We start from the raw sequence: 26,109 nt of genomic DNA, 5'->3' as shown, positions 1-26,109 counted from the left end.
GTTGTCCTAACTCCTTTTAATGGAAAAACATATGTAACCTCCACGAAAAGAGAGACATGATGATATGGAATGGTGATGTATCAAAGAGTGTGGATTTTGAAGCTTGGGCAAAAGAAAAGTGTAAAAGAGGGGCCCACTACACCACATTTTATGACCTTGTTACCCTACAAAGTGATCCTCGGAAAGATGAGCATGTAGAGTGTGTGAAAGCTCTGAGGAATGCTTGTCAGGAAACATGTCAAGTGATAAGAACGAGACATGCGACAAAATAATAAATGTTTTTGTTAATTTCATAAAAGCACTATACTTTTTCCATTTAAATAGTGCTTGACTGTAGTGGATCATGTTGTGTGTGGAGCATGATTGTTCAGAGGTCTTTGTTTCAGCCGGATGTATACCCCAGGAAGTTTGTACACCACTCCACGCGAGGGTCCGGGGGCCAGTGGTCCCCCGGCGGGGGCTCAAGGGCAGCGCCCCCGAAGCTAAAAATAACTGTAAAATTGCCTTGTAAAAGTATAGTAATTTCTAGTCAATCTGGGCCGTTCATTAGGCAGATGATCTGACGGTAGAACTTATGTTTAGTTTAGGGTTTTTTTTCCCTAGAAGGCAACCCCTCTCTTTGTATGAGGGTATTGTATTGGAGGCTGAGAAATAGATGTGTATTCTGTGAGCGAGAAACAGAGAGGTGAGACTGTGAGAGAAAACAGAGGATATTACAGCGGATTTGTTGTAGGTTGTGTCTCTTCATTTTGCTGGATAATAGAAAGGAAGGACTGGCTGTTCGGGGTGGACGTAGCCCAAACTGGGTGAACCACGTATATCTGTGTCTCTCTTGTTTTGTGCGTTTTTTGTGTTTATATTTCTGCAATATTTTATGTGTTCCATTGCTCCGTAATATATAATTTTCTAACAACTGGTATCAGAGCCGAAGGTCTATTTGGCTGATAAACTCGCAGGAAAGAAGGGTTCCTGGTTCGAGTGGGAGCAATGGCGGAAGATGGTAAGTTTAGGGTCGAGAAATTTAACGGCCAAAACTTCTCGCTGTGGAAGATGCTGATGGAAGATTATCTGTATCAGAAAGATCTATACCTACCATTGGGCGGAAAAACAAAGATGCCGACGGGTATGAAAGATGAAGAATGGAACCTTCTCGATAGAAAGGCACTTGGAACAATACGGTTGTGCCTTTCTGCGTCAGTCGCCTTCAACATTTCGAAGGAAACCACGACAGAGGGTTTGATGCAGACGTTGTCGAAACTATATGAAAAACCCTCGGCCTCAAACAAGGTATTTCTTATGAAACGGTTATTTAATATGAATATGTCGGAAGGTGGATCTGTTGCAAACCATTTAAATGATCTTAATACAGTTACAAGTCAGTTAAGTTCTGTAGGGGTAAACTTTGATGATGAAGTTAGAGCTCTGTTATTCTTGTGCTCATTACCAGAAAGTTGGAATGGTTTGGTAATGGCCATTAGTAACTCCGTTTCTGGATCTAGTACTTTAAAGTTTGATGATGTTGTCGGTGCTATCCTTAGCGAGGAAATGCGACGGAAAAGCTCCGGTGAGACATCGGGAAATGCTTTGAGTGCACAGTCTAGAGGAAGAAAAATGGAAAGAGGAAAGAGCTCAGGATATCGCAGTAAATCAAGGAAAGGCAGATCCAAGTCCAGATCGGGGATAGTGTGCTGGAAATGTGGAAAGAAATGACACCTAAAGAAAGACTGTAGATCTCGGAAGGGAAAAGAAGGAGATGCACAGCAAGAAAACAATCATGAAGCAAATGTGACAGGTGAGGTGTTACAAGATGCTTTGATTCTTTCTTTCGAAAATATTACTGATTCCTGGGTGGTAGATTCAGGGGCTTCATTCCATGCCACACCTGATAAGAAATACTTTCATGACTATGTTCAAGGAGATTTTGGACAAGTTCGTCTGGGTGATGATAAACCCTATAAAATCGTTGGAATGGGTAAGGTTCTTGTAAAACAGTAGAATGGAAACCAATGGCTATTAAAGGAGGTAAGGAATGTTCCAGATCTAAAGAAAAACCTGATTTCAACAGGGCAGTTAGGCGGTGAAGGTTGTGTGACAACTTTCACAGATAAAGCTTGGAAGGTCACCAAAGGAGCCCTGGTAATAGCAAAAGGTGAAAAGGTTGGTACATTGTATTTATGCAATGGTATTTCTAACTCTGTTAATGCTTTAACTTCCAAAGGAGCAGATGCAGCATTATGGCATCATAGGTTTGGACACATGAGTGAAAAGGGGATGAAGATTCTTCACTCAAGGAATTTGTTGCCGGGTTTGAAGAATGTTGATTTGGACTTCTGTGAGAATTGCATTTATGGAAAACAGAAGAGAGTCAGATTTCTCAGAGTTGGGAAAGAAAAGAAGAATGAAAAATTAGAGCTTGTGCATACAGATGTATGGGGACCTGCTCAGGTATCATCTCTCGGTGGCTCTCGTTGTTATGTTACTTTTATTGATGATGCAACTAGAAAAACTTGGATTTATTGTATTAAGAATAAATCTGATGTAATTGATACTTTCAAGAAATGGAAATCTTTGGTTGAGATTGAGACAGGAAAGAAATTGAAGTGTCTTAGATAAGACAATGGAGGTGAATATTGCAGCAAAGAGTTTGATAGGTACTGTTCAGAACATGGAATTCGCAGAGAGAAGACAGTTCCAAGAACACCACAAGAAAATGGTGTGTCAGAAAGGATGAATAGAACAATCATGGAGCGTGCAAGGTGCATGAGATTGCATGCAGGATTGCCTTTACAGTTTTGGGCAGATGCTGTAGATACTGCTGTTTATCTAATAAACAGAGGGCCTTCAAGTTCCTTGGATGGTGGTGTTCCAGAGGAAGCATGGATAGGTAAAAAGGTAAACTACTCCTTTTTAAAGCCTTTTGGTTGTGAGGCCTTTGTCCATATTGATAAAGAAAATAGAACAAAGCTTGAGGCAAAGTCAAAGAAATGTACCTTTATTGGATATGGTGTTAATGATTTTGGTTATCGCTTATATGATTACGAAAATCACAAAATCATTAGGAGCAGAGATGTAATATTCAATGAAAAGGTCTTGTATAAGAATTAGTTGCAAGAAAAGAAACAGGAAAAGGAAAACAAGGAATACGCAGTTCTTGATGAAATCACTGAAAAAGGAAAGGTGCCTGAAAATAATAATAATCAACAACCACAACAACAGCAACCACCACAACAACAACAGGCACCCCAAACACTTGAAAGTGGTGTTAGAAGATCTACCAGGATAAGTAGACCCCCTGAACGATACTCTCCTTCATTATATTATTTATTGTTGACTGATTCCGGTGAACCCGAATGTTATGAAGAAGCAATGCAGGTTGAAAGCAGGAAGAAGTGGGAGGTAGCCATGGAAGAAGAAATGGACTCCTTAATGCATAACCAGACTTGGGATTTAGTCAGGTTGCCTGTAGGAAAAACTACATTGAAGAATAAATGGGTTTACAGGCTGAAGGAAGAGGATGGAGGAAAACAGAGGTATAAAGCTAGACTTGTGGTGAAGGGGTTTGCACAAAAGAAAGGTATTGATTTTTATGAAATATTTTCTCCTGTTGTTAAAATGACTTCAATCAGAACCATTTTAAGTCTTGTAGCAGCTGAAGATTTGCATCTTGAGCAGTTAGATGTAAAGACAACCTTTCTCCATGGGGATTTGGAGGAAGAGATATATATGCAGCAGCCACAAGGATATGAGGTGAAAGGAAAGGAGAAACTAGTGTGCAGGTTGAAGAAGAGCTTGTATGGCTTAAAACAGGCTCCAAGGCAGTGGTATCTAAAATTTGACAAGTTTATGTCTGAACAAGGTTATACTAGATGTCACTCTGATCATTGTGTTTATCTGAAAAAGCAAAATGATGGCAGCTATATTATATTGTTATTGTATGTGGATGACATGCTTGTTGCAGGATCTAACATGCAAGAAATAAATGTACTCAAAAGAAAATTGGCAAATTCATTTGCAATGAAGGATTTGGGAGCTGAAAAAAAATCCTTGGTATGAGAATAACTAGAGATAGGAAAAATCACAAATTAACATTGTCTCAGAATGAGTACATACAAAAGGTGTTGAAAAGATTTAATATGCAAAATGCAAAACCAGTTAGTACACCTTTTGCTAGCCATTTCAAACTTAGCAAGGAAATGTGCCCAAAGACCCAAGAAGACATGGATTATATGTCTAAAGTTCCATATGCATCAGCAGTTGGAAGCTTAATGTATGCAATGGTCTGCACAAGGCCTGATATTGCACATGCAGTGGGAGTTGTAAGCAGGTACATGAACAATCCAGGAAAGGAACATTGGATGGCAGTGAAATGGATTCTTAGATATTTGAAAGGTACCACAAATCAAGCATTATGCTTTGGTGGTGCAAACATTTCTCTACAGGGATATGTTGATGCAGATATGGCAGGTGACAGGGATAACAAGAGGAGCACTACAGGATATGTATTTACTGTTGGTGGAACAGCTGTCAGTTGGATTTCAAAAATCCAAAGTGTTGTTGCACTTTCAACAACAGAAGCAGAGTATGTTGCTGCTACAGAGGCTAGTAAAGAAATGATTTGGTTACAAAGGTTTATGGGTGAATTGGGTAAGGAGCATGATATGGGCACGTTATACAGTGATAGCCAAAGTGCCATTCATCTTGCAAAGAACTCAGCATTTCATTCTAGGACTAAACACATACAGCTCAAGTACCATTTCATACGATCAGTGTTGGAAGATGGAGAGTTGAAGCTGGAAAAGATACACACTAGCTAGAATCCTGCAGATATGCTAACAAAAGTTGTAACCAGGGAGAAACTGAGAATATGCTCAGTTTCAATTGGTCTTCAAGGATGACGATGAAGATGAGAAACAACCAGGTCCAAAGAGGAGTCATTGTCCGGCAAATGAAGCAGCGGTGGAGTTTCTACAATCATTCTCCAAGTGGGAGATTGTTGTGTGTGGAGCATGATTTTTCATAGGTCTTTGTTTCAGCCGGATGTATACCCCAGGAAGTTTGTACACCCCTCCACGCGGGGGGGTGCGAGGGGGGCTTGTCCCCCCCGCGGGGGTTCGGGAGGGCCGATCCCCCCCGGCTGGGGGGTCCGGGGGCTAGCGGTCCCCCAGCGGGGGCTCGGGGGCAGCACCCCGAAGCTAAAAACAAATGTAAAATTGACTTGTAAAAGTATAGTAATTTCTAGTCAATCTGGGCCATTCATTAGGCAGATTATCTGACGGTAGAACTTATGTTTAGTTTAGGGTTTTTTTCCCTAGAAGGCAACCCCTCTCTTTGTATGAGGGTATTGTATTGGAGGCTGAGAAATAGATGTGTATTCTGTGAGCAAGAAACAGAGAGGTGAGACTGTGAGAGAAAACAGAGGATATTACAGCGGATTTGTTGTAGGTTGTGTCTCTTCATTTTGCTGGATAATAGAAAGGAAGGACTGGCTATTCGGGGTGGACGTAGCCCAAACTGGGTGAACCACGTATATCTGTGTCTCTCTTGTTTTGTGTGTTTTCTGTGTTTATATTTCTGCAATATTTTGTGTGTTCCATTGCTCCGTAATATATAATTTTCTAACATATCATATGTAAGGTTTGGGTTTGATGGGATTTGCAATCTACCCATTGCACATCATATCTATATAGATATAGATATATATATATATATATATATATATATATATATATATATATATATATATATATATATATATATATATATATATATATATATATATATATATATATATATATATATATATACAAATGATTTATAATTAAAAAAAAAATGAAATTTGATGAGCACCTATATTGCAGCAAGGATGCTGCAACTCTTGGGGCTGCCGACTTTACTTCATCAACCTAGGGTTCGTACAAACTTGGAGGTGATAGTGATGTATACAAAAATAGATGCAATTTTCATACTCTTTGTCACTGCTGAGTTGGGGCGATAGACTGCTAGGGTTTCTTAAACCAACCTTCTATTGATTAGAAGAAGTCTGATTACCAATTTAGAGAAGGGAAATTTACCCTAATTGGAAGAAAAGAAATGTTGTCTATTGCATGAAGGAAAGACTGAAAGAAATGCTTGCAAAACAAAATGAGATCCTCTATCTAGTTTCTAACATACTTTTCTTGAAAAAGAACCCTATTTTAACACATGTGAGGCTTTAACTAGTCTAAGCATGAAATCTGATCTAAAGAGTGCTAATTGTTGTGTGCAAGAACAAATGTAAAAGAGCTTTTTCTTCTTATCTTTTTTCTTGAAAAGATGTAAATGCTAATCTTGCTTGGTTCTTTGGCAGGGGAGACAGGTATGAAGAAAAAGGAGGGCAATGGTTCAGATGACTTGGAGGGAAAGTAGGGACCTAATCCAGGCTTTTGGTGATGATTTTTTTCAATTCGGGCTCAAAACATGCTAATACATATTTTCCTACAAGATGTGTACAGGAAGTACTAGTTCACCTACAGGATCCCCTATTACAGGAACAAGCCAAGAGCTTAGGGAGTGGTATAGAAGGTGTGATAGAGCTTGGAAAGGTGAATGAGGGAATAAGGCATGGGAGTGGTAGACAATTACTTAGAACTCAAGCCAAAGCTTTAAGATGGTTGGATTTTCTCAACGAAGATGGCAAGCTTTCTTCATAAGACAAGAATTAGAATTGAGACCTTAGTGACTTTTGGCAATCATGGTTGGATATGGCTTGCTGAGGCTGATGATATGAGGTCTCCTTGCAATTTAGAAACCCCTGCAACAACAAACATCATTCTTGGCACTCATATATAAACTCATAAAAAACAAGAAAGGTGTATTCAAGTAAAAGAAAACAAAGTTATCACCATTTACTTGCTAAGCTCATGCATGGAAATGCTTGGAACCAATATGAAAGCGAGATGAAATCAATGCAAAACTTTAGAGATCACAAAATACCAACTGCAACTTATCTATGAGACTGCAAGATAATGACCTAATTAGCAAGGAAACCTTAAATTACACAAAAAGCAAGAATTCTATCTTTTTGGGCTGTATGAGAAGTGTTCCTCAAACCATGATCCATGAAAGGGAGAAATGAGGTGAAAACCACTCGTTGTCAGCCTTTTTGGAATATATTCTTATCACTACAATGTTATTGTTAGAACTATCCACAAATGGAATCAAACTAATTAAATCTACCAATACTTGCAATTTAACAACACCAAAATCAGTTTAACAACTAACTATGAGTATAACCTAAACATACATATACAACAAGAGGAACCTCTTGTGGTGAAGTAAAATTATGAGTGCGGATGCAAACAATTCCTCTAGCCCAATAATGGGTCTAGCCACAACTGATACATTCTATGGAAGATTTCCTTAGGTTAGAACCAATTAAGAGGGCTTACCTCTTAGTACGCTTATCCCGCTTGGTGATGTCCTTGCTTGCTCGCTCCATCTATCTCTCGTTTCCTTCTTCAAACACTTGAAACAAGTAAACAACATCAAACAACAACCGTGATAATAGACAAATTGTAATTCAACCTACTTAACAAGTCAAGAAACATTAAGCCATGAACATGTAATATGACACATCATGTAGGAAATCAATCGATAGTTGCATATATATTGAATCAAGAAGAGATTACAACCATTGTCTTGACGTTGTCGTTCTCCTCCAACAAAACTAGATTCCCACACACTTCTGCTAGAATTCCATGATGGCCTCAACAATAATAGTTTTAAGGCTCTTTCATTTAGGCTTCACACTTCTCCCTCACACAACTAGAGAGCTACAACTATGAATAGTTTGTTGTTTACTCCAAACTTAATTAGTACTAGCACACCAACATTAACACTATCCTGTGCTTGGGAAAAAGGGAGGTTTATATAGCATGAATGGATGGAAGATGGATCCTCTTCTCATGGGAGAAGGTCTTATCTCTTGAGGTAGTTCCATCATTATAGGGGAAAGGAGCCCAAACTAACATCCTCGACCCCATCAGGCCAAACCATTTACGAGACTTCCGTTACGAAGCTTCTAGAGCTGGAAGCTTCGGCTCTTTATTTAAAAAACTTTCCATAAGAGGATCGATGTGATTGGAACAAAGCTTAGTCATTCCAGTCAGCGCTAGGGATAGTGTTAATCCTTGCATATCGACATAAGGAGGACAAAGGCCATTAGCGCTGGTCTTGTAAACTGGGAAAAAAAGAAGATTTTGGGGAAATGGTGCAAAAGGGAATTGTTCTACTCATGAAGAGGGACACAATGGGAGTTTCTTCATGAAGAGAAAGCATGTAGGGCTTAATGTATAGGTCCTCCAGGATCAAGAAATGGGGAGTACAGGGAAAATGACAAAATGTTGTGTAATAGACACCCTCTAAAGCATGAAGGCCGAACTAGAGTGAGGGATGAAATGCTTTATGAATTAGTGCACGGAACTGTAGTCTGTCATAAGAAAACCTGCAAGAAAATATAGATACATATACATGACTGAAAAATTTGTCAAATGATACATGAATCGTGGTATGGACGCGGCCACCCAGAGAATGATCATGTGAATGGATCCAGGCATGGGCGCAACCATCCGTTAAAGAGGATCATAATGAAACCAAGGTATGGTCGCAACCATCCAATAATGAGAAGGATCACATATGATAACTCATGGTATGGTTTCATCCATCCATCTGAAAGAGACATGTATATCAACATAATCATGTGACACCGCTTTTGTAAAAACTTCAGTGAGCCATAACTTTCACATACGGTGTTCGTTTGAGGTGTCGCTCACGTTGTTTGATTCAGAATGACGATCTCTACGATTTGAGATTGGTTTCACTGAATTATGAGGAGTTTGAAAATTTTCCCTTTTAGAATCCTCTTGGATCAGTTAGAGAATATGATGATTGTCATGTATACCTCTGAAAAATATTCCCCCCCTTTCTATCTAGATTGATGGTGCAATTAGCTTAGTGATCCATCAATTGATTGAGATCCCTCTCAATGTGATACCATTCAATTAGGCATGCTAAATGAAAAGCTCGATATTGTACTTGAATGATGATAGAAGTGAGTTTGATTTCTTATGCATGTGCTTTTGACCATATAACTGATTGGGAATATAGAATCTCCAAACACTAGAAGTTGCTCTAGGTGAAGAGCTTGAACTAGAGAAATGTCTTTCAAAAATGCAAAATTTTTCGTCATATTTTGATTTGCAATCCAGGTTTCCAAGCAAAAGATTATTTTATTTTTCCAATGTTCTCGGCGTTTTAAATCCAATAAAGGATCCATATTTGGGACAAAAAAGAAACTAGATCTTGCTCTATATTCATAACATTGAGATTATTCAAAAGGCATTATGAATAATCTAAGTTTACCTGCGAATCTAAATAATAGAAATTTAAATACAACCATTTAAGATATATATATATATATAAACCTAAAAAACATACCATTATAAATATGATATATTATATTTTATATATCATATATATATATATATATATATATATATATATATATACATTTTATATATAAATATATATAACACTTTTTCTTTTTCTTTTTTCATAAATTCACATCTTATATTATGAAAATATATGTACAGAGAAATGTAAATAATGATAACAAAAGAAGTTGTGTAAGCCACGATATTCATGCAAACAAGATAGTTGTGTTCATGGTTATGCTCATACTTTTTCTTCAATAAGTTTTGTCTCTCCCCCATTCTTGCTAGGAAGCATCAAGCTCCAAAAAGAGTGACACAATTTATATTATGAGTATTTGAAAACTTCATTGCTATATGCATTAGCTTCCCTAAAAAGTAGCAATGGTCAGAGAACACAAAAGAGCTAGACAAGGAGGCATAGGGCATGGGTATTTGCCCCTCCTTCCATGGCATGATCAAGATGTGGAGTTATCTGATCCAGATATTCATGTTCATATTCATTGCCTAGTTGTAGCAATGGAGGCTAAGGAGCAACACTTCTTAGTTTATGGTCTATAGGTTATAAGGAATTTGTTAGCACAACACATTTGGACCTTGGAAGAAGCTAAAGGAGGAGCGAAACATCAATAGGATGAAATTTTCGTTTATTTCAACAATACTCACCTCGCGTTGCGTAACCTCTCCAGGTCAATTAGAATTGAGTTCCCTCTTGTCCCCATAACTCTACTCTCCACATGTTCAAGAGAAAGCTTTGCAGACATGGACTCTTCTCACCAACTGGGCATTCATCCTCCCTTGAGCCCTCTAGTAGCACAAACAAAATACAAAGACCATGTAATTTGTGGATCTGCTTCTAGTAAAAGGCGGGCAACTAAAGTCGATAGCCTGCCAAAGCCTCCAACCAGTTCAACCTAGGTCTCCAAGGGAAAGTCCTCTCAACAAGGTGTTATTTCTTGTGGCTACATGATTGAATGGGAGCATCTAGATTGGCTTCCAGAAGGATACGATGATCCATTTTCATATTTAGACATGACAACACATGAGAAGAAAGTGAAAGCTCAACAATGTGAGTTGCGAGAAGAACTAGACACAAAAAACATTATGATCAAATCCCCCACTAAGCAGCTTATGCTTTTGTTTTCCTTTAGTTTACTTAATTTTTCCTATTTCAAAAGAAGGGATCATTGTAATACAACCTATGCACATTTTTATTTTAAACTAATTTTTGCTTTTTCTAAGGGACCATCTGGTTTCCCTTCTAGTTGCAGATAACCCCTCTCCAACTCATCTCAGACTAGATTTAACACTTTATAGACATCACTTCATATAAGCATGCGTCTATATAGTTTACTACAACATATACTCTATGTAAAGCAATTTTGCTAATATAAAATTCTACATTTACTTAAAAAATAAATAAATATTTGTTATAATAATAATAATAATAATAATATTTTTTATTAATATTAAATTAAATTTAAATAATTTTATTAAATATTGAATTTACATATAAAATGAAATAAAATAAATATATATAATTACATAAATATCAATATTAATAAAATTACAATTAAATAATTATAAAAATATAAATTCAAATTATATAAATAAAATACAAAAATATGAATTCATATCTTAGAAATCAAATATAATCATTACTTTAGAGTTTGTGGAGAGAAAAAAAATAAAAATGATATATATATATATATATATATATATATATATATATATATATAATCATCATTTAAATATTATAATATTATTTTACTTTGTTATTATATATATCACCAATTCACTCATGTTTTCCAAAATAAGATGTATTTATATATGGAATTGAGGTACGTCGTTTGATTCACTTTTAGTTCCTTTGTGTTTGGCAAGGTTTACAATTGGTTTTTGGAAATTGTCGAAGCTAGTTTCAACTCTTCGAGTAGCCTGGCCATGCTTAAATCTTCAGCACTCAAGATAGTGAAACAACATCCCCTCCAACTTGAATACTTCTTTTCCTGATAGGTCTTTGGGTTTTTCTCCGTATGCAATGTGAGGAGAACAATATCATCTCCCCCCTTTTCCATTTATTTTGATTTTCTTGGTATTTTTTCTCTTATAGGGATATCATACTTCTAGCTTCCTTAGGATTCATCACGTCTACCACTCTCTAGTCCCTTCCATGCTTAAGTGTCAAGAAGTTTTTGCACACGCCCCTATTTGTATCCTGAATCCATCTGACTCGACCCCCCATCTCCCTCTCTCAAAATTATCTCTGTTCCCCTCTTCTTTTTTCCTATGCTCTCTCAAACCCTCTGGGCTCCAAAGGTTATTATTTTCTTGACCCTTTATGGCTGGCAATTTGCATCTCCCAACTTTTAGACATGTCGCCTTTGTTGGGCCAGGATGGCAGTTTCATTATTCCTCTAGTTATGTGCCCCACTATATCCCTACAATGTGGAGCTTTTTTGGCACTTCTTTAGCATCCTCCACTCCTCTCATTGGATTCTGATTTTTCTATCCTCCCAGATCTTGTTCCCATGTCGTGCTAGTGAGCTTGGGTGTACAAAGGGGCTGCTTACTACCAAGAGAGGGCCCATAAGGGTAGTACAAGGATGCATAATCGCGTGGAGGAAGAAAACACCAAATATTGACACCTCACCCTAGGTCTTATATAGGAAGAAATCACCCATGTTGAGGGAGAAAGCTCTACTAAAAGGCCTCATCTCTCATACTCGTAAGTTCTTGCAAAGTTTTCAAATTGGCTTCCTGATACTCACCACACTCAGGGTAGGTACAACAAATACATGCAAATAGTCAAACTTGAGTAAGACATGAAATTCTTACTAGGTAGAGTTCTTTTGGATTAGCATGAGCATCGAGAAGACACTCTTCACTCTCTCGAACAATTGCATTGGCATATGAAGGACACAAATTGTAGAATGGAGTGTATAGAGTAGTATCTCTAAATCCTGACCCCATTTGGGGGAATAGCTGAGGATGACAAAGATCCCATATAAGTTGTTGCTACGACCCAAAACCATCTTACTGTTAGTATATCATGATTTTGTCATATTGGTATTTTGCTTTTTATGTTTTCTTTTGGCTAATGAGGCCTAACACTCTCAGTTGTAAGATTTTAGAACACTATTCTACTCAGTTATCCTATATCTATCTTACGAGAGTTTATTTTTTACGATGGTCAAGCCTCTCTTGCGAGAAATTGACCTAAGATATCCAACACTTTTATATATAATTTCTAAATTTGTAAGTAATGCAATTCACCTTTTATATATAAACATTAAATTTAAGGAGTGAAAAAAAAAAATCTATGGGAGTTCGTACTGCGATGCCTGCAGGGGGGACTCTGCAACTCCAAGATGCTGCACCTTGGGGTCTAGGGTAAGTTCACGGGTGCCCACTGTCACTGCAACTACTCGTCTTCTACCTGCGGACTACCCTGTGTTAAAGTGTGTTGTCTAACCCCGACAATTTCGCGCAGCCGTTACTGTCCCTTGGCGTCCTACTCGACTACCGATATGGAACAAGACATCGTTGACTATTCAACAGATCCAAATCCCTACAAGGAGATTTTGTCACGCCCTCGCACCGTGTTAAGTTCTGGCTCCTTTGGCTCGCTGTTTCGCCCGCTGTATTCTCAGATTCCTGCTTTGGACCGTTCCAGACACCTCTTTCAATTTGGACTACCCTCCGCTCTCCCGAACAACCCTCAACCTCATTAGGGCATGCCTTCCACCATCACCCTTTTTCGACTCCTCGCTTCTTGACCTTACTCATACTTCTGCTCCTTTTGGCATCCCCTTCTCCTCAAGCATCTCACAACCTGGGATATCAACCCCTCACTTTTCCTCTCCAGTTGTCTGCACTATCCCTAACCCTAGTTGCCCTTTGCACGGTTTCCCATTCCCTCGGGTTGCTTCAGCTCGCCTGTCCCAAACCCTAAAAGCACTCCACCATCCCTGCAGGCGGTTTACCAGGGCATCAGGGGACCCTTCCAGGACTACCTGGCGGCACCTAGATCCAACAAGGTCAAGAAAGGGAGGTGCTTAAAGGTGTCAGACAAGGACATTAATCTCTCTTTGGGGGAAGACCTTACAATGGGTGAAGTGGTGGACATGACCAACAGGGTCTTGGTGGGATGTGTTAGAGGGCAGAACTACTCTACGGAGCGGTTGTGACTCTGGAACATAAAAAGACTTGAATCCTCTGGCAACATGACCATGGCTCGTATACTGGTTCATCTAGATACAAGGGAAGGATTGGAGGAGAAGATAACCCTCCACTCGAATCATTATTCGCGCAGGCAAATCCTTGACTATGAAGGAGTTCCCTTTTGGTGCAGGAGATGTCACAAAGTTGGGCACCTGTTCAAAGAATGTTCGCTCGTCTCGCCTTCATCTCCTCATACTTCAAAGGGTAAGAAGCACATGCAGACTGAAGACCCACTGGTGGATGAGCGGCCCTCACGTCTGGATAGTCCTTTGGATGCAGCTAGGGGCATTGTTTGACCATCGTGCTCTTCCCAGGTTCCACTTATATCCCCGCCCATGACTAGATCTCGTACTACTGTGGTGGCTGCTCCATCTACGGGGAGCGCAACAAATCTGTGGATTAGTTTTCTTAAGAGGCAGCACACCATCCCAAAGGAGAATGGCTAATACAAGAGGAAAGACAGGGACAGGCTTATCAATACTACCATAGGCCATATATAGAACAGGATCAACAAAGGGCTGATAGGCCCTAATTTATCATACCTTTTTTTGAGACATCAGAACAGTGACTCGCAAAACTGATATTTTTTGAAATTTTGTAAACATATTTGTATATGCATACTGATACATGATGGTACACCCTTCTTAGGTTTATGTACAGACTTACTACTTTTGATGACTATGGTCACTCATACAACATATGCCATTGGCATTTACAACATGTAATTTTCCACCATAATAAAAGTTACGATTTTTCCCCGGGGAAAAAAATAAACATTAGATTTAATTAAATCTTTATAAACATTAAAAAAAAAAATACACAAATATAATTACAAAATATTTTATTTTAATCATTTATATATACATATAAACACATGTAAACATTAAATATTAAATAATGAATATTGTTATATTATTTTAAAAATGTTCATATGTAAGCATTAAATATTAAATAATGAATATTGTTATATTATTTAAAAAGTTATTTAGATCATTAAAAATTGAAGATTTTTTATAAAGTAAATATTTTATATAAAGATTAAATTATATTAAATTTAAATTTAAATTTAAATATTAAAAATATATAAATATACAATATAATATTTTAATAAAAAACATTTTTTAACATATATAAAATAATTTTATAATTAAATTCAAATTTTTATTATAATAAACATGTATCGTTTATAACTATATTAAAAACATATAAATATACATTATAATATTTTAATAAAAAAATATTTCTTAATGCACATAAAATAATTTTCAAACTAAATTCAAATTTAAATTATAATTATAATAAATATGGATAGTTTTATTTATATTTAAATAAATAATAAATATTTTATTTTTACCTTAGTTATCTTTAGTTGATATAGGTTAGTTCAATCTAGTTGGTATTCATTCATAAAGCCTTGAAGTGTATTAAAAAAAGACCACATTTATTATAATATAAGTAATATTGATTAAATCATATTTGATTAATTGGCATTTTTTAAAAATCATATAATATAATATTTTATTAATATTGTATTTAAATTAAATTTTAATTATTACATAAAAAACATTAAAATAAATAAATATAAAATTTCAATAATATGTAAATACATTTTTTTATATATACAATTTTGTATATTTCATATAAAGAATACATTGTCAACATTGTCGCCATCAATCGTGTATTTACAAGAATTGAAATTAAGTGAGGTAGATTCAATTTCTTCCTTCCAACCACCCAAAATAACTCTATTTAACAATAATATTAAAATTTTACGCATTATACAATTGTAAATACCTTTTTAACCAACATATATATATATATATATATATATATATATATATATATATATATATAACCTAATTTAAATTATTAAATATTGAATTTACAAATAAAATAGGATGATTATATAAATAACAATATTAATAAAAATACAATTAAATAATTATAAAATTACAAATTTAAATTATATAAAATTAAATCCAAATTATAAATTTATATAAAATCAAATATAATTATTTAAATAAAATATAATCATTGTCCTAAAGTGTGTGTAGAGATAGAGAGAGTGAGGAGTCTAGAGAGAGCATGGGAGGGGAAAGGGGTTCTAGAGAGAGAATGGATGGGAAGGCACGGGTTGTGGAGAGAGAGTGGGGGAGGGTGTGGAAGGGGGTAAGTGAGTGAGTGAGAGAGAGAGTGGGGGTGGAGTTTGATGTTATGAATTTGAGATATAATGCTATAAATTCATATTATATAAATAAAAAATAATCATTTAAATACAATTATTCAAAGGCAATCATACGATTATAGAAATCAAATATAATCATTGCCCCAAAGTGTTTGTGTATAGAAAGAGAGTAAGGGGAGGGGGAAAGGGGGTGTAGAGAGAGAGAAAGTGGGTGGGACGGTGTGGGTTGTGGAGAGTGAAAGAGAGGGAGGGGGGCATGGAAGGGGGTGAGTGGGTGTAGAGAGAGAGTGTGTGTGGAGGGGGCGAGAGCGGGTTGGATGTTAAGAATTTGAGAGATAATATTTGTATGTGCATATTTATAGAAAGAGCTTCTGTTAGCTTCAAGAATTATAAATTCTCTACTAACGAGGCCAACCACGTGAAGGTGGAAGCTCATCTGGCCTCCCCCCTCACTTCTAACCTATTATTACGCTACACTCATCACTCCCCAATCCCCATGTTTTATTTTATTTTAAATTACATATAATATCTGAGTCACATTCATTCTAAATGCTAGATATAAAGGAAACCCAAACAATAAATTTAATACATTATCATCAATGCACATCAAATTTTGTAAACGTGAAAACATTAGGCTCATTTTTTTATTATTGCAGAAAAATAAGCATCAAATTTGTAATCAGTACAAGCAAAGATATTATAAATACACAAACCCCATAAAAATGTGAAACATACAAACATGACATGCCAAACACAAAAATGTTGTAAAATTTGCATAAATATACAAATCTATGTGGACAATGAGCAATCCCAATGTTTCATTTTATTTTAAATTACATACAATATGTGAGCCACAATCATTCTACATGCATAGATATAAAGGAAACCCAAACAATAAATTTTATATATAATCATCAATGCACATCAAATTTCCATTAATACATGAGTAGATATCAAATTTTGTAAACATGAAAACATTAGGCATAAAACTTTTGATTATTGCAGAAAAATAAGCATCAAAGTTGTAATCAATACAAGCAAAGATATTAGAAATACACAAATGCCAAAAAGTGTTAAACATACAAACATGACATGCCAAACACAAAATATGTTGTAAATGCATGAACATACAAACCTATGTGGACAATGAGCAATGGCAATGTTTTATTCTATTTTAAATTACATACAATATGTGAGCCACATTCATTCTAAATGCATATATATAAAGAATTTCCATTAATACATGAGTAGATATCAAATTTTGTAAACATGAAACATTAGGCATAATTTTTTTTATTATTGCAAAAAGATAAGCATCAAATTTGTAATTAGTACAAGCAAAGATATTATAAATACACAAACCCCGAAAAATGTGAAACATACGAACATGACATGTCAAACACAAAAAATGTTGTAAATGCATAAACATACAAACTTGTGCGGATAGTGAGCAATGGCAAAAGAAATTCACACACTTCAAAGTACATATCAACATGTCATGCACAATCATTGTAAATACTATGCAAACCAAACTCAAAACACAAGCATGGTTACAATCATGAATACACATCAAATTTTGTAAGCACACAAACATTAGGCATCATTGAATTGTTTATTACTCAAGCAGAATTGTAAAAGAAAACTCACAAACATTGCACTTCCTCTTTTTATCGTCACCCAAAAATGTTGCAAATACACAAACATACAAGCATCACGTATCAATTACACCCTAAAAAGGTTGCAAATGCATAAGATACAAGCACATGGAGATACTAAGCATTGGCAAATGAAATTCACACACATTGCAGAGTACATATCAAAATGTCATACACAATCATTGTAAATACACACGCATACAAATGGAACTAAAACCACAAACATCACTACAATCATGAATACACAACAAATTTTGATCACTGTACACAAAGAATATTGTAAATACAAAAACATACAAATGTCACCCATCAAATTTTGCAAATATACACATATTGCACATCAAATTTGAATCATCGCAGAAAACATGTATTAGATAGTCATTCCTAAAGGGGACACACATGCACACATTTTAGAACACATATCAACATGCAATTCACATTCATTGTAAATACAAACACTAAATATAACTCAAAGAGCAAACATTGTCATGCACAATCATGAACAAAGTAAAAAATGTCATCAATCATCAAACATTACATGAAAAGAATATGAATACACATCACTACACAAACAAGAACTATTTTAATGCATTTAAAAATTTAAAATGTGTAAAGCATGCATACTAACAATTAAGAAGTTATTAACTTAAAATCTATGATGCTAATTACTTTTAAACATAATAAAGGGAGGAAAAGTAAAAACTAGAAAGTGGAAAGAGAGAGAGGATGCACAAGCCCTTAAGAATGACCATGGTTCATTCTCAAGGGCATTGAGAAGGGGCTTTTAACCCCTTCAAACAAAAAAATATTTTTTATTATTATAAGATTTTCAAGAGTAATTACAGAATGAATACATAAATGTTAATTTCTTTTGAAGGCGATCAATGTGTCTTATGTCATGAACATGATGGAGATGTAAATGCTTTGGCCATGGACAAATATTCCAGCCATTATCTGCAAAAAAAATATATTTTAAAAATCAGTGACAATCTATGCTACTTTCTGATACAGTATAACAAAAAAATACATAAATATTTTGTATACAAAACTACTTTGCATAAATTCCTATAACAAAAAATGCATAAATGCTTTATATATATTATTTTTTTAACCGGACTCCTTTTTTTTATAGCGTTTTTTACTCCTAACTGTTAAAATTTAATATTTATATTTTATCTAACAAGCCAAAAATAAATAAAAATAATAAGCCCCTGTGCATCTTAAAGCCCATCATTCAGTGGAGTGGAGTGGTCTCCTCCCTGCGTTCATTCCTGTGGAGAGCCCATCACACAGGAATGTGTGGAAAGCCCATCACACAGCTGAAAATGAATTACAACAATCAAATCACCAAATTGATAAAATTCACTGGGTCGGGTTATCCAATTTTAAATGTATATCACGATGAAAACTAAGAAAATTTACCCATAGTTGCATTCACATAAAATCGGATGAAGCTCAGAAAATATAACAGTTCCATTGCTTTGCTTCATAATGCTCGGGCCGCTCATCACTTGGAAAGGGAGAAGGATCTTCATCCCTCATAGCTTCTCATTCATTCTCAGCGGAAAAATTAAATTAAAAGCCCCTCCTTCTCAATCCTGGAAAAACCAAGCAAATACCAAACAATCCTCCTTCTCAATCCTGGAAAAACAAAGCAAATACCAAAAAAAATAGGCATATATACATATATATAAAGTTGGGATGGGAATTCAGGTATAGGCTCCACCTCCTCCAGTCCACACTGTTCATCTTCCCATATGACCGTAACCGTCACCGTCCCAGTGGATCGCTGCCACTATCAGTCATCCACCTTCCATTGCCGCTGTGGATCTCCTCATTAACTGCGCTGTTGGAATGTGCGTCCTTTGTCAGAGCATTGAAACAGCACATCGTGGGGTTCAACTGCTCTGCCAAATCATTAAATCAAAACCCAATTCCTTTGTGAGAAAAACTTACAAAAACAAAACAGAACAGTGCATAATTTGGAATCCTAACATCTACAGAATGAAATTTTAGAATGAAAAGATTGGACGAATCTTACCACTCTTTTTATACTGTCCTGTCGACCTTTAAAGAGAGAAATAATCAGCACAGTACAAGTACAGGTCATGCAACTCTCTGGGTCACGTCATGTGAAAAAAGGAAATGTATTCAGTTGAGATTACCCTGAAATCTATGCGTCCTCTGCATAGTTGATACATGCTATAACCGCTTAGCTCCCAACATAACTCCTGCGCCACAATATAATATACGATTCAATTATTTAATCCTCCCAAATTCTTAGAGATAAGTTACATATTTTATACATACATTATCAGACCTGCTTGTTTCAGGCAGTGCAAGCCAAGTTCCATGGCCCTGTTTATCAGCACCGTATAGACCTCCCTTTTTGGGCTGTGCAAGCCAATTTCCATGGGTATCAGAGAATTGAATTGAATTGAAGCGCAGCAGCGGGCGGAGGTCAGGTTTTATGACGGATGGATCTAGCTCTGAGTACCAGGCTGAGGCTGCGTTCCGTCCGTGACGAGAGGCAGGAATTGGTTTGAATTGAGCAGAGCAGGCATTGTGTTAAGAACGGCCCATGCTTTTGAAACTGCGAAATGCATTTAAGGAACGTTGGGAACCACCACAGAGAGACCTGCATATATGCAACCACAACCACAATTATGCAGCACCATAATATGACATATGACATAAATATTTATACGCCCATACCGGGAACAGAACGTTACCCATGTGGTCAGAGGTTCAAGTCCTGGGTTCAAATCCCGCCAACGAAACATTACCTAGGAAGTTCAAGCCCTCGTTTCAACTGATTATATTTTGGATGTAATATTTCATAAACCCTCAAAGTTTACTGATAAATACACATATAAGTGATCTATCGCTGGAATAAATATGGCAGAGGTTCAAGCCCTACTTCAACCGTCTAACTAATTATATTTTGGATTTAATATTTCATAAAATCTGAAGGCCACAGGGCAAAATCCCATCGGGTCAGAGGTTCAGACCCTACTTCAACAGTGTAATTAATTATATTTTAGATTCAATATTTCATAAACTCTCAAGGCGACCCGAGTTCAAATCCCGGCAACAGAACGTTACCCAGGAGGTCGGAGGTCCAAGCCCTCCAAGACTGTAAGTAATTATATATTGGATGTAAGATTTCATAAACTCGCAGGGCGACCCGGGTTCAAATCCCGGCAACGAAACGTCATCAGTCAGGTCGGAGATTGAAGCCCTCCTTCAAGAGTGTAACTAATCATATTTTTGGATTTAATATTTCATAAGCTCTCAAGGCGACTCGGACGTTCAGGAGTGTAACTAATCATATTTTTGGATTCAATATGTCATAAGTAATCAAGGCGACTCGGGTTCAAATCCCGGCAACAGAACGTTACCCATCAGAACGGAGGTTCAAGACCTCCTTCAAAGACTGTAACTAATTATATTTTGGAAGTAATATTTCATGGATAAACGCACAGATCAGTGAACTGCCGCTAATCTCGGTTCTTACATTAATTGAAATGAAATTATTAGTTGCATCTGATGCCTAATCTATTTTTTTAGAATTTAAAATGGGTACTAGCAATTATGGGGCGTATAAATATTTATGTCATAATTAAGGTTATGATTCATAATTATGCAGGGCCGATCCCAAATCAAATTACAGCTTGAAAAGGGCCGATCCCAGACCAAATTAGTTCCTGCTAATCCCACTCATCATTTTGTTAATCATGTATATATTTGAATATATATAACCAGAAAGATGCAAAGAAATTTACCTACTCTACCTGGATTCAATCCTTGCGCACACCTGTGGATTCGAAAACCGATGCAGGTACCAATACCAATTCATATTTAAGTTAGTTTAGCCAGGCAATTCAATAATACTTCTTGAACAGAGCGAGCCAATTGCATCAAATTACAAAATTCATATTAAACCCTGTGATGTATGTCGTCACTTACTAAGCTAATCTAAAATCTGTATCAAGATTAAAAAAAGGAAACCCAATGAAAAGAAAAGAAAACAGATCTTACAGGTACAGAAATTTGCCTGCTAGAATCGAGAAGGATGTGGGTGGATATCTCCTCATATATCTGCCTGCGATTGAACCCTTTCGTTCCTGCTCCTGCTGATTAAAAATTGAATTGAATAGATGTCATGTTTACCCTCACCTCCTCCCGGTACCTCGCAACACAACAACACATACCAGCCCAGCCCAGCCCAGACCAGACCATACCATACCAGACAAAACCAGACCACACAAAACTCATACCAGACCAGACCAGACATGACATGGAGCTCCAAGACAAGACTAGACTCAGCCCAGCGCAGGTAGCCATGGGAGGAGGAGGAGGAGATTCGGTAAAGGCATAGATTGGGAGAAGGATTGGAAATAAATATTGCTGGTTGGATTCAACGGCCCTGCTTTTCTTGACTGCCACCTCTGCAAAAAACACTTCTCTCACTGCCACCTCCACCTCTGCAACGGTCGTGCTTTTCTTGACTGCAAAAAAAAACTTCTCTTCACTGCCACCTCTACAAAGGCACGTTGTGGGGAGATGTGGAAAAAGCATCTTGGATTGCGAGTCGCCACATCAACAAGCCTTTAACCATTCACTGGTTGCAATAATTTCCGAATTTCAACTTTGTTAAACGCACAGTATCGCATTTGAAAAGTGATTATATATATCAAATAATGGTTAAATTTCGGGACCTGCCAAAAATATTTTATTTTAATAAAAATAAAATATTATTTATTTTATTTGCGCTTATTTTATGTTTTAAGCATATTATATCTATATATATTAATGATAGAAATTTATAATTTAATAAAAATTATACTTTCGGTAAGTACAATAAAAGTTTTTAATTTATCTTTTGGAATTGAATTGTCCTCAGTGAGTGAATGAGAGAGTGCTCCCAACCAATTAAATTATCAACTCTAGAAGAGTTGGATTTGGAATTAAATTAATTATGAATAAGGTATTTTAAAATTGAAAATATATTTATTATTATTATTTTTAATTTTTTATATTTAGATTTTTTTAGCAATAGTAATATTCTCAAACAAAACAAATTTGACTAGACCTTTTTCATAATGAGTTTGGGATCCAACATTGAATATATGATAATTGATCATCCTCTTTGATAAAATAATTCAAACCATTACAACTGACATCTTAATTCTCAGTCTATTCAATCATTTTGAGAAGGATGAAGTTCAAAACTATTTAGATTTTAATATAAGGGAAACATTCGAGACTAAATTTAATTCATATACTCTCTCTCTCTCTCTCTCTCTCTTCAAAAAAACCATATTAAAAATACTTCACCCAAATTTTATATAATAAAAACATGCATCTTAAAAAGCACCAAAATTCTAAAAACTTTACAAAATCCTTAGAAATTATCAAAATTAAGAGAGATTGGCAAGTTATACAATATTTTCTTGTCTTGTTTTATGACTTTGCGACATGAGGAAACATGAACAAGGAAGGAGCACCAATAGATTTAGTTTTCCTTTTTTAACTAATTGTTTTCCTAGATTTAAAAAGAAAATTTGAAAGTTTATGTACTACATTAGCTACTTATTGATATCTTAATTATCCCCAAATGGGGAGACTTGTTGAGTTTTTGGAAGAATCTAGTCGACTAGCTGACTAGGCTAAATAATAGACCAATGTGTTGTACTAGAGAAAGTCCAACAAAGGATGTAGTTGAGTAGGTAGTTGAGTCAGTCTATTGACCAATGTAGTTAGGGAAGTTGTATTTATCTTCTACTATTTAAATCATATAAATAGACATGAATCCAATATATGAAGGCTATTGTTAGTTGGTTGATTGATCATATAAAAAACTACTTATTGTTGGTTCTATAATTACTTCTTCTTATCTATAGATGCTTGTATATCATTGTAATATATGGTTTGCAAACTACATCGTTCATAACCATATTTACTATGTAATCCCTTAGGTTACCACATTGTCCAATAATACTATTCTAAAATAGCATATTAGTTGAATGCATGCATAGATGTTGAACGAGAAGGAGATTAGTGATAGGTGGGAGAGAAATATAGAAAATTATTTGAAGAATTATGCTAGGATAAATTAAATGAACTTTGCACAAGGTAAGGCATGATTTATTTCCAAAAAATCAAGAGATATTTATATAATCAATTCTGCAATAAATAAAAAATTATGTGAATGTACTTGCTCATGAACAATAGGATAAAAGATGGAAATTTTCTTTTGAAACTGATCAATGGAGGTCAAATGAATTTGTGCGAATGTGTTGAAAAAATGTTGATATTTTTGTGGGCAACAATAAATTGAAGAACCACAATTTTGTAAAGTCAACAACAATCAATGTGCCCTAACCAGTCAATAGTCAATGGTCAAGATACCTCCTTTTTGGCTTGGTCAAAGTCAATCAAACTCGGCCTTCAATGTAGATTAAAGTCAGCCTCAAACATTCCTCCATAGTCCAGTCAAACTTGGTCCAAAGAGAAAGGAAGTCTGATATATTTTTCTATAGTTAAAACAATATTCAACCTCGAAGTCAATGCTGGTCAAAGTGCCCATATTTCTTCGATTTATGTGCAAAAAAAATTGGACTTCCAAGATCAAAATTTTGCTGGTTAAAGTGAGTCAAACCAAGGAGAGAAAATAGGTCAAACCAAAGTCAATTTGTCCTGATGCAAAGAGTCAACGCAGAAAGCCAAATATGCCTCCAAACACTCGCATGTGCGAAGAAGAATAGGCTGCCTTAGATCTGTACAAACCAATCAATGAAGGAGAGAGAACAATTTTTGTGTGAATGAATGTGCCAAATGAGGTTGAAGATCTCCTTTATTTATATGCATTGTAGGGGGATCAATTTGTCTAATTTGACCCCAAGCCAACCTTGTCCAAATGTGCTCTTGTAGGCTTGACATCAAAAGCGCATCTCTCCTTATCCGAATTTAGTGCTTCCAGAGTCAATTTTGGTCCTCTCGAAAAGAGGAAATTTGTCCAAACATTATCTTAGGTCAATGAGTTTCCCAAAGTGGAGTTTGTCCTTAGTTGCACATTTTAACACTCCCTTTAAACTAAGGATAATTCCACCTTCCAATATCCATCCATCATCATGCCATCATGTACTATCTCCACATATCATCTCATCCCTGTTGAATATTGATATAGATAATAAGAAGGACCGATTGAGATTAAGTCACAATACATTACCAATCTCCTCACACTGACAAAATTTATTCCACGTAATTAGGGGTAGAACCCCAATCAGACTTGATCCTAAGTGATCAAGTCGTTGACCATCTTGCATCCTAGACAAAGGGATTACGATTGCATACGATGCGTCAATCTGTAGTGATATGGCCCATAACCACTTTTCCCAACTCATTGGACAAATTAGAGGTACTTCCCAAGAGTCCTAGATAGTAAGGGTATGATGTATGTTGGGGCAATCACAAGAGAAGGTGAACCACTCATCCTACTCATAGGAGAAGGTGAACCACTCATCCTATGCATATGACATCAACCATAGGGGAAGGTGAACCACTCACCCTATTCTCAAATATTTTCCTCCATAGGGGAAGGTGGAACACTCACCTTGTGCTCAATCATATTTGGGTATATATACTCCATAGGGGAAGGTGAACCACTCACCCTATGCTCATATAGCTCAAAGAAGTACCCCGGGGCCCTAGGAGCTCCCAAAGCTCAATGTCCAACTCAAGAGGGACCCTCATGGGAAGGCCTTTCCATGACTCCAAATCTCTCTCAGAAGGCTAAGAACTTGGCCTTTCCCAAGGGCTTCGTGAAAATGTCAACAACTTGTTCATTAGTCCCGATGTGATGGAACCTTATTGCTCCCCGTTGTATTATATCCTAGATAAAGTGGTACCTGATATTAATATGCTATGAGTGGTCGTGGAACATGGGATTATATTAAAGGTGAATCCCACTTTGGTTATTGCAATAAATGATAGTGGTATCCAACACATGCTCAAATAGCTCAGAAAAGAGCTTCCTCAACCAAATAACTTCACAATAGGCCATACTAGTTGCAAAATATTAAGTCTCGGCGGTGCTTAGGGCACCCAATTTTTGCTTCCTACTCATCCAAGAAATTAAAGTAGATCCCAAAGAGAAGCAACATCCTAACATGCTTTTTCTATCCACCACACTTCCATCCCAGCCAACATTAGAATATCTATGTAGCTTCAAATTCTCGACATTATATCTCAGTCGATAGTTGATAGTGCTATGAAGATATCTTAGAGGATTCTCTGCAGCAACCCAATGTACATGATGAGGCTCAACCATAAATTAACTCAAAGTATTTACAACAAAGCATATGTCCGATCGGGAGTTCACTAAGAAAATCAGGGCCCCCACAAGTTGTCTATATTCAGAAGGATTTGCCAATTCGGGACCAACATCACTTCCAAATAGCTTCTTGAAGTTTATGTCCATTGGAGTAGACACATACTTCCATTCCATTATCCCACATTTTTCTAGGAGCTTCAAAATGTATTTCCTTGATAAAGGAAAATCTTGCTTGGCTTT

The 26,109-nt window shown here is 36.2% G+C and overlaps 1 long non-coding RNA gene across 7 annotated transcripts; it reads right to left on the bottom strand.

The window, feature by feature from the left end:
* Positions 1-18,668: 18,668 nt before the first annotated feature.
* Positions 18,669-22,033, bottom strand: LOC149264625 (uncharacterized). 7 transcript variants are annotated; one of them, XR_016250116.1, is made up of 7 exons: positions 21,573-22,033; positions 21,317-21,348; positions 19,852-20,169; positions 19,697-19,762; positions 19,573-19,598; positions 19,258-19,433; positions 18,669-19,129 (listed from the first exon to the last, which is right to left on the bottom strand). It is a non-coding gene; the product is annotated as an uncharacterized LOC149264625 (long non-coding RNA). The 7 variants fall into 7 exon arrangements; XR_016250121.1 differs by having other exon boundaries at positions 19,258-19,438; positions 21,573-22,029; XR_016250122.1 differs by lacking the exon at positions 19,573-19,598 and having other exon boundaries at positions 19,258-19,438; positions 21,573-22,029.
* Between the last annotated feature and the right edge of the window lie 4,076 nt (positions 22,034-26,109).

This window comes from Pinus tabuliformis, chromosome 6, assembly GCF_031772625.1.
Source record: "Pinus tabuliformis cultivar Carrire ecotype Pingquan chromosome 6, CPIR1, whole genome shotgun sequence".
NCBI lineage: Eukaryota > Viridiplantae > Streptophyta > Pinopsida > Pinales > Pinaceae > Pinus > Pinus tabuliformis.
This window is presented reverse-complemented; position numbering and strand designations above follow the sequence as displayed.